Consider the following 11,187-nt stretch of genomic DNA (forward strand, 5'->3'; position numbering starts at 1 on the left):
TAGGTGGCGCTAAACAGCTGCACCACCGGGGCTGCCCGGGAATAAATTTTTTTTTTTTTAATTTTTATTTATTTATGATAGTCACACACACAGAGAGAGAGAGAGAGAGAGAGGGAGGGGGCAGAGACACAGTCAGAGGGAGAAGCAGGCTCCATGCACTGGGAGCCCGACGTGGGACTCGATCCAGGGTCTCCAGGATCACACCCTGGGCTGAAGGCAGGCGCCAAACCGCTGCGCCACCCAGGGATCCCGGGAATAAAGATTTTAAAAGCACAGATCATAGTTGAAAAAATTATGGATTTGACCATATAAAAGGTATAGATCTCAGCTCGATAAACAACATCATAGACAGAGTTACTAGATGAATGACACATTAGGAGCGAATGTTTGCAATGTCTATAACACAACAGTTATTGTATATGTATTATATTTTGTTTCATAAATAAACTATTAAAAATCCTAATTGAGCATATACAAGGAATTTTTGTAAATTCAGAAGAAAAATAAAGGAATTATAGATAAGTATCAATAGAAAAATGGATATAGCCATAATAGGCAATTTGTATAAGGGAAATCTGAATGGGTAACAAGTATATAAAGAAATACTTAGGACACCTGGGTGGCTCAGTCGAAAGATCCGACTCTTGATTTCTGCTCAGGTCATGATCTCAGGGTTGTGAGAACAAGTCACACGTCTGGCTTCATGCTGGGTGTAAAACCTGCTTAAAATTATCTCACTCCCTTTCCTTCTGCCCCTCTTTGGTACTCATGTGCAAGAAAGAAAGAAAGAAAGAAGAAAGAAAGGAGAGAAAGAAAGAAAGAAAGAAAGAAAGAAAGAAAGAAAGAAAGAAAAGAAAAGAAAAGAAAGAAAAGAAAGAAAAGAAAAGAAAAGAAAGAAAAGAAAGAAAAGAAAGAGAGAGAAAGGGATCCCTGGGTGGCGCAGTGGTTTGGCGCCTGCCTTTGGCCCAGGGCGCGATCCTGGAGACCCGGGATCGAATCCCACGTCGGGCTCCCGGTGCATGGATCCTGCTTCTCCCTCTGCCTGTGTCTCTGCCTCTCTCTCTCTCTCTGTGACTGTCATAAATAAATAAAAATTAAAAAAAAAAAAAGAAAAAGAGAGAAAGAGAGAGAAAGAGGGGGGAGGGAGGGAGGATGGAAGGAAGGAAGGAAGGAAGGAAATGAAAAGAAATATTTAAACTCCCTAGCACTTAGATAACTCAAAAATAAAGCTATGAGATATCCATCTTTACACCATCCAGATTAGCAAAATAAAAATAAAGAATAAAAATTAGAGAATACAAAAAAAAATTTAGAGAATACCAAGTATTGGCAAGGATATAAGGAAAGAAATGTGGTGATATTTAGTCAAAAAATATACTCCAGGGGCACCTGGATGGCTCAGTCAGTTAACCTTCAGCTCAGGTCATGGTCCCAGGATCTTGGGATCAGCAGTGAGCCTGCTTCTCCCTCTCCTTCCTGCTCATGTTCTCTGTCTTCTCTCTCCTCAAATAAATAAAATATATTTTTTAAAAATACACTTCATTGGCAAAATCTCATTGTATCTTCACTCTTAAAGAAAGATAAGCACAAAAGACAAAAATCAGAAAAACATTGTCTGTAAGAGATGTAAGATAGGGTAAGATAGGGTGAGGAGGAAAAAAAATAGGAAGGAAGGGAAATGACACTACCATTCTGCCTCATATGAAACACAAAATAATAATCTGTAGTGATGGGGATCCCTGGGCAGCTCAGCAGTTGAGTGCCTGCCTTCCGCCTAGGGCATGATTCTGGAGTCCTGGGATCAAGTCCCGTGTCGGGCTCCCTGTATGAAGCCTGCTTCTCCCTCTGCCTGTGTCTCTGCCTCTCTCTCTCTCTGTCTGTGTCTCTCATGAATAAATAGAAAAAAAATTTTTTAAAATCTGTAGTGATGATACATATGTAATAATATAGAACAAAGAATAATTGGAAATATCCATAATATCAAATGTGAATCTTACCTCACACCATATATAAAAATTAACTTCCACAGATCATGAACCTAAATGTAACACCTAAAACTATAAAGTGTCTAGAAGGAAACATAGGAGAAAACTCCTATCCTTGTGTCAGGCAAAGCTTTCTTAGAACATAAAAGCACAAGGGAACCTGAGTGGCTCAATTAATTAAGCATCTGCCCTTGGCTCAGGTCATGATTCCAGGGTCCTGGGATTGAGTCCCACACTGGGCTGCCTGCTCAGTGGGAAGTGTGCTTCTCTCTCTCCCTGTGCCCTTCCTTCCTGCTCATGCTCTCTCAAATAAAAAAATAAAATCTTTAAAAAAACATAAAAGCACAAAACACAAAAGGAAAAAAATTAATAAGTCGGACTTCATCAAAATTATAAACTTGTGCTCTTTGAAAGATACTGTTAAAAAAACAAAAGACAAATAAAAAAAAAAAAAGGCAAGCCACAGACAGGGAGACAACAGCCCCAACATGTATATCAAAGGACTTGCATCTCAAATATACAACTCAACAATAAAATGATAAATAATTCAATTTTTTAAAGATTGATTTATTTATTTGACAGAGAGAGAGAACATGTATGAGAGCACAAGTAGGGGGAGCAGCAGGCAGAGGGAGAGGGAGAAACAGACTACTCGCCAAGCAGGGAGCTCCATGCAGGGACTCGATCCCAGGAGCTCTGGATCATGACCTGAGCCGAAAGCAGATGCCTAACCAACTGAACCACCCAGGTGCCCCCCAAATCCAATTTTTAAGGTATTGAATAGACATTCCTCTGAAGAAGATCTACAAATGGCCAATAAGCACATGAAAAGATGCCCACCATCATTATTCATTGGGGAAGTGCAAACCAAAACCACAGTGAGATACCACTTCATACCCACTGGGATGGCTAGAATGAAAAAACAATAACAAGTATTGAGGATGTGCAGAAATTGGAACCCTCATAACTTGTCAGTGTGAATGTAAAATGGTACAGTTCCTTTGGAAAACAATTTGGCAATAACTCAAAGATAAACAGAGAGTTACTGTATAACCCATTAATTCTAGTCCTATGTATATAATTAAGAGAGTTTTTTAAACATATGTCCATACGAAAACTTAAAATTGAATGTTCATAATGGAATTATTCATAATGGTCAAAAAGTGGAAAAAACTCAAGTGTTCAGCAAATGATAAATGGATGAACAAAATGCAGTATATCTGTACAGTAGAATACTATACAATCATGAAAAGGAATGAAGTACTGATAAATGCTACAGCATGGATGAACCTTGTAAACATTCTGCTAAGGGAAAAAAGCCACTCAAAAAGACTATATGTTATATGATTTCATTTACATCAAATGTTCCATAGAGCCAGAAAGTGGATTAATGGCAGTCAGGGACTAGGAGGAGGGATGAGGTAGTGATTGCTAATGGGTCTGGGGATTTGCAGGGGTGGGATGGGCAATGAAGATGCCTGTAATTAGATAGGGGTGATGGTTGCACAACTTTGTGAATATGCTGAAAACCACTAAATTGTACTTTTTGATAGGGTGAATTTTATGGCATGTGAATGATGACTCAATATTTTAAAAGAGGAGAAAAAAATAAGATTTGTACATTGTAAAAACTCTTATGGTATGATTGAACACAAACAACCCAATAAAAATTAACAAAAGATTTCAAACAACACCACAGAAGATTTATGAATGCCAATAAGCACATAAAAATGCTAAACATCATTAGTCATTATGGAAATGCAAATTAAAATATAATGAGTGACAACATGGATGGACCTAGAGGCTATTATGCTAAGTGAATTAAGTTAGACAGAGAGAGACAAATAGTGAGTGATTTCACTTATATGTAGAACCTTAAAAACAAAACAAATGAACAAACAAAACAAAACAGGAACAGACTTACACATATAGGAAATAAACTAGTGGTTACCAGAGTGGGGAAGTATGAGGGTGTTGGGGTGGCAAAATAGGTGAAGGGGATTAAGAGTAGCAAATGTTCAGTTATAAAATAAATAAGTCATGGGGATATAATGTAGAGCATATGGAATATAACCAATAATTGCAATAAAGTTATTGCAATAACTTTAGGGACGCCTGGGTGGCTCAGTGGTTGAGCGTTTGTCTTTGGCTCAGGGCATGATCCCTTGGTCCTGGGATCGAGTCCTACATCAGGCTCCCTGTGGAGAGTCTGCTTCTCTCTCTCTGCCTCTCTCTGTGTCTCTCATGAATAAATAAATAATTTTTAAAAATATTTATTTATTCATGAGAGAGAGAGAGAGGGGGGCAGAGACACAGGCAAAGGGAGAAGCAGACTCCACGCAGGGAGCCTGATGCGGGACCCAATCCCGGTTCCCCAGGATCACCCCTGGGCCGAAGGCAGCACCAAACCGCCATGCCACCCGGGCTGCCCAATAAATAAAATTTTTATTTATTTATTTATTTATTTTTAATAAATTTTTTTAAAAAAATATTGCAATAACTTTCTATGGTCACTAGACTTATTGTGGGGATCATTTCATAATGTATAAACATCATCAAATCACTATGATGTACACCCAAAATAAATAGGATATTTTATGTTAATTATATTTCAATTTTTTCAAAAGTATAATGAGAAGACTGGCCATAACAAGTTTTAGCAACAAGATGAAGCAACCAAAACTCTCATACACTGCTGGTGGGAATGTAAAATGTCACAATCACTTTGGAAAACAGTTTGGCAGTTACCTGCAAATATTTTAACATACACCCACCATATGCATGTGACTCAGCCATTCTACTCCTAGGTATTTATTTAAAACAAAAACCTCAAAAACAGTCACACAAAGACTGGTACATATATGTTTATGGCAACTCTATCTGTAGTAACCAAAAGCTGGAAACAATCCAAATGTCTCTCAGTAGGTGAACGAGTTAACAAACTATGGTATATCCATTCCATGGGATAATACTTAGCAATACAAAGGAACAAACCATTGATAAATGCAACATGGACAAATCAAGGATTGTTACCCTGAATGAAAGAAGCCATAGGTAAAAATGGTACATCCTATATGATTCCATTTATATAAAATCGTAGAATAAGTTAGTTATTTGATGGAGACAGGAAGCAGAGTAGTGTTGCCTGGGGACAGGGGTAAGGGAGAGTCACAAAGGGGCACAAAGAAATTTTGTAGATGATGAAATGATGGCAAAATATTCATTATCTTAATTGTGATGATGTCACAGGTATATATACATGTCAAAATTGATTCAATGGTACGTTTTAAATAGATGCAGGTAATTGCACTTTGATTATGCTTCAATAAAGTTGGAGGAATAAACTATATGAAGAAACAAATAGAAGCAGACCCAGGCAGATGTCAGACTGAAAACACAGGTTAGGGCAGCCGGGGTGGCTCAGCGGTTTAGCGCCGCCTTCAGCCCAGGGCTTCATCCTGGAAACTGGGATGGAGTCCCATGTCGGGCTCCCAGCATGGAGCCTGCTTCTACCTCTGCCTGTGTCTCTGCCTCTCTCTCTCTCTCTTTGTCTCTCTGTCTCTCTGTGTGTGTGTGTGTGTGTCTCATGGATAGATAAATAAAATCTTTAAAAAAAAGTTATAAAAAAAAAAAGAAAACACAGGTTAACTTTGGCTCCCTCCTGAAACCCCACTTCAACAACAATTAAAGGAAGCAAAGTTTAAGGCAAACCCTACACAGTCAAGGGGAAAGAGGAAGGACAGGAAAACTGTTTTGTGAACTGGAAAGCAGATGCACAAAACTGTAAATGGCTTAGGGTGAAACAAAAAAATGAATTGCTAGTCAGTAGTAGAGACAAGATGCGGGAAACTTTCAGAAAATAGAGCAAGAAGACCAATGGATGGAAAACAAGAGAAAGAAAAAAAAAAGAATGTGAGAGGCCATTCAGGTGATCGGCCACTTGAATAGCAGAAGGGCCAAAAGAGAGAAGAGGGAAAATGAGATAATTCAAGAAAATTATCCAGAGTTGAAAGACAGGAATTTACAAATGAGGGCCCAATGATGGCACAATAGGTAAAAACAAGTCATACCAGAAACAAAGAGATCTCACAGGCTTGGGGGCTGGAGGCCCAGGGAGGCTACACATCACAGATAAAAGATCAGGAATCAAAACATCTTCCAATTTGGCCAAGATTCTAAAGAAAAACTACTGCCAGCAGGTCTTATTGTGCTCAGCTGAATTATACAGCTATGTGAGGATCTGAAAAATTGTACCTCTTGTGTACCCTTTCTCCTTGGACGATCATGGAGGAAAATAAACTAAGCCTGAGGAAGAATGGGATGCAGAGAACAGGGGATGGACATGGAAGGAATCCTTGAGGAAAGGGAAGGGAGACCTTCCAGTTCCAGGTGAGCATCAGAGGCTGTACCTCCCTCTCCTGGGAGGAGAAGCTTTTAATACCTACTCTGGATGGATATCAAGAGCTCCCAGATGTCACAGAGGGTAGGGCTGAATTTGTGATAAGAACACAACAAAGGGGGGCCCTTGGATGGCTCAGTAGGTTAAGTGTCTACCTTTGGCTCTGATCATGATCCCAGGGTCCTGGGATGGAGCCCCACATCCCTGCTCAGCAGGGACCTTGCTTCTCCCTCTGTGCTCCCCAACCCCTACCATTGTCCCCTCTCTTGCTCTCTCAAATAAATAAAATCTTAAAAAAAAATACAACAAACAAAGCAGGTGAGAAACCAAGTACTCTGTCTAGGCAAAAATAATGAGGTGTGCGAGAAAGAAGTGGTCGTAGTGTCTGGTCACCTGTGAATACCATTTCCATGCTCAGAACAATTTAAATGCTAAGTAATGCTGTAACTAAAATTTGATATAACTTCTTTGGGAGATGAGGGGATGGGAAGGGTGGCGGAGGGAGGAGGAAGAGAGTTTTCATATAATGCCTAAAATGAAAAGTTTATATATGGTGATAGTAGCATATTATTTAGAGACCTGGAAGAAAATGCTAATATAATCCCTGTGATACTGGTGGTCCTGGGAGGGGAAATGGGTAGAGGATTTCTCAACAAGCTTAATAAGAACTATGTGAGTTTTTAAACTATGTGCACAAATGCTTAGATAAGGGGAACCTGGTGGCTCATGGTTGACCATCTGCCTTTGGCTCAGGTAGTGATCCCGGGGTCCCAGGATCAAGTCCCACATCAGGCTCCCTGCAGGAGCCCTCTGCCCATGTCTCTGCCTCTCTCTCTGTGTCTCTCATGAATAGATACATAAAATCTTTAAAAAAAAAAAAAAGATGCTTAGATAAAACTTCAAGAAAAATGTTATATACAGATATAAGGATAGAAAAAAGACACATTCTCTGGCATGTAAGGATAACAAGTAATTTTTCTTTATAGTTTTATGTATAAAATAAATGCTTTACCTTTTTAATCACATAATTATTACTTCGGGAAACAAAAGAATATGAAGGCAAGAATCCGAAAGAGTGTCAAGCACGTTCTCAGTGATGAATCAGCATGACACATAGGTTCCAGACTGTTGGCAGATCTTGTGAATGGAGTCCCACTTCACCCTGGCCTGGCCTGGCCTCCCCACACAGAACGGACACTCCTTTGGTCCCCAGGGCCAAACTATTTAATTCCATGGACTTCAGTGTCCACTCCCCAGCTGCTTCATAAATCTTTTGAAAGTCATCAGACATAGTGGGTCTTCAACGATTTCTTGCTGAATATCATGCCTTCTTTCATCTGTGCAGAAATACAGTAAAGAAAGAATTATAACAAGATGAAACTAATATGACACTGTATGCTAACTAACCGGAATTAAAATTTTTAAATAAAAATAAAATAGTTATACTAGGAAATTTCGGAATTATAACAAGAGAATTGGGGCCTCAGCTTAGCTGACCAGCCCTAGGCAGCCCTCGTGGTGCTGACTTACGTCCTTAGACTGGAGCTGGACTGGCCACCAGGAGCAGACAGACTGCTGGGGAGGAGGCAGCAAATCAAAGCTGCTGCCTCTTTGTCGCCACCTCCTTCTGTGTCCCATGCACAAACCCCTGGGCACCAGGCATGGAGCCTGTGGATCTCCCACTTGTGCTCAGCCTCTTCTTCCTACCAACCTACTATATACACCCATACAGGTTGCAGTCATCCGACCCACTTCCTCTCTCATTTATTCACAGGACTTGATGTCCATCCAAGCTTTGAGGGAGGGGTAGCAGTGCCCAAATAGAACCACATTTAACTGTCGGTTTTTGTGAGATGTAAAATCCATCCGGCAGTCAAGGGCAAACTGAGAAGAGGCTCCCGGCAGGGCGGTGCAGCCCTGCCCCCTGCTGCCGCCACAGGGAAGCTACAGGACAGGTGACCAGGCCAGGCCCGGAAGCCTTTCTGGACTCAACCAGGCCATTTTTTTGACAAGTCATCCTCAAACGGGGTTCTCTGTGATTTCCCTGTTATAGATTAAATTGTGTCCCATCAGAAATCATATGTTTAAGTCCTAGCCCCCAGACCACAGAATGTGACCTTATATTTCAAAACAGTGTCATTGCAGATGTGATTAATTAGGTTAAGATGAGGTTAATACTAGGGGCGCCTGGTTGGCTCAGTCCGTAGAGCATGACTCTTGATCTTGGGGTTGAGTTTGAGCCCCATGTTGGGTATAGAGATTACTTAAAATCTTTTTTTTTTTTTTAAAGATGAGGTTAGACTGAACCCAGTGGGCCTCTAATCCAGTATGACTGGTAGACTGGTACCCTTACAAAAAGGGAAAATTTGGATGTAGACATGCACACACAGGGAGAACACCACGTGAATGTGAAGGCAGAGATTGGGATGGATGTACCCAAAGCCACAGAATGCCACAGACTGCCACCAAGCACCAGAAGCTGGGAGAGAGGCCTGGAACAGATTTTCCTGTACAGCCCTCAGAAAGGACACTTTGATCCCGGACTTCCAGCCTTCAAAACCATAAGATAATACATTTCTGTTATTCACACCACTCACTTTGTGGTTGGTATGACAGCCCTAGCAAACCAGAATATCCACTGGCACTTTTTGCCTTAACTGAATCCAGTCTTTGAAGTGAGTATGTTTTAGCTATAATTTGGCAAAGCCTGCCAGTTGTCCCTTATTTCCATCCTCTCCTTCCTCAGCAAAATTACCTCTGAATTTTAACTAGGTACATGCTTGCTCCAAGTATAGATTATTTCTCAATAGCTGGGTATGGTCTTTTGATGAAGTTTTGGCCACTCATCTGTAAGCAGAAACAGTGTGGCATTCTGGCAAGTGTCCTCAAGGGAAGGGACATTCTCCTTTCCCCTACCCTCTTTCCCACTAGCAAAACACAGACAAGATGGCAGGGGCACTGGGGACTCAGCAGGCAATGAGCACAGTCCCTGCCCTCATGGTACTCATCTGCCAACAAACGGAATCAGGTCTAGTGCTGGGCACATTTAAGGAAAAACAATGACAGAAATAATAACACAATGCTTGGGTCTCACCCTCAGAGATTCAGATGCAATAGATGTTGAAGGTGGAACAAGATAGCAGGAGCCTGGGTCTGGAAAGACTGCAAAGTTACCAGCCCTCGACTGGCGATGTTCACAAGAAAACATTAGTTTTGTTTCATATTGTGGGTTTCTGTTCCTCGAGGTTGAAGATAATCCTAACTCTCACACAGCAGTCTTAGGATATGATAAAATGCATAAACTTCAAAACATCAATATTACTACTTTGAATCACCCACCCTACCTTTTTAGGTATGCTTAGGCTTTTAAAAGGAGATACTAACATTAGGTCATTTCTGTTATCCAAAAAAATTTTAAGGACATTTGTGGATCAGAATCAACCATGAGATTTTTTTTTTTTTTTTTTTTTTTTTTTAACCATGAGATTATTAAAAGCAACTGTGACAGGGATGCCTGGGTGGTTCAGAGGTTGAGCGTCTGCCTTTGGCTCTGGTTGTCATTCCGGAGTCCAGGATTGAGTACCACATTGGGCTTCTTGCAAGGAGCCTGCTTCTTCCTCTGCCCATGTCTCTGCCTCTGTGTCTCTCATGAATAAAATCTCAAAAAAACAAAAACAAAAAACAAAAAAACCAGCAACTGTGACAGTGTGTGGCCTAGCAGTTCTTTTGGAATAATGCTCTATCAAGTAGCCAGAGGTTTGTAGGAACAAATATATATTTTACATTAAGATCACTTCCAGGGGCGCCTGAGTGGCTCTACTGGTTAAGCAGCTGACTCTTGATTTTGGCTCAGGTAATGATCTGGGGGTCCTGGGATCAAGCCCTGAGTTGAGATTACTTAAAATCTTAAAAAAAATTTTTTTAAAGATCACTTCCATCCACATGCTGTAATTTCTTACTCTTTCAAGTTTATTAGAAATCAGAGTTCTCAGATTTTCATTCTGAAAGCAATTCCCAGATTCCTGTTCTACCATGCTGAGACTGGTTGCTACCTCAAGATGTCCCCAAGCAAACCACCCTATCCCTTTATATCAACCCATGTGTCATGGCAGTGGTATATATCCCAAAGTTTTTAGGGAAAAAACACTTGTTTCTGATACTCATAGAAAAAGCACCACTAATTAGCAATTGGATGTGGAGCTAGCAGGTTAAGAAGGAGGCTTAAACCATATAAAACACACAAAATTTAACAAGAATGGATAAAAAGAAAACCTATGTTCCAGGTTCCAAGTCAATCACCCTGGGAAGGAATCTAGCATGACAGTACTTATGAGAAACCTAAGTGTGAAGACATGCTGCTATGAGTCTTTGGAGAGGTCAAAGCTAGATCTGCACCCTGGCTGTTACTTCCTGTATGGCCCTGAGCAAGAGAATTCCTTAATATCTGATACCATTTCCTTGCTTATAGAACAAGGATAGCTACACACTCACAGTGCTTTGATAGGATGAAACGAGGTCCTGCATGAAAGCATGAAGCATGGTGTCCAGCACAAGTGCTCAGTAATGGTGGCTATTATTAGCTGATCCCAAGCCCTACGTAAGCCAACAGAGTGACAAGACTGGTGACAAATTATTAACACCTCAGCTTGTTTTTAAAGTGTACAGATTGAGATTGTAGCCTGTTTTAAAAATCTGATTGCATTAACATTCAATACTTACACCCTCACCAATTCTGATATAATCGTTCTGGGGTGAGACCATGGCATGGGAGTTTTCAAAGCTCCCAGGAAGTCAAGTTTAAGA

Source organism: Vulpes lagopus, chromosome 5, assembly GCF_018345385.1.
Source record: "Vulpes lagopus strain Blue_001 chromosome 5, ASM1834538v1, whole genome shotgun sequence".
Taxonomy (NCBI): Eukaryota; Metazoa; Chordata; class Mammalia; order Carnivora; family Canidae; genus Vulpes; species Vulpes lagopus.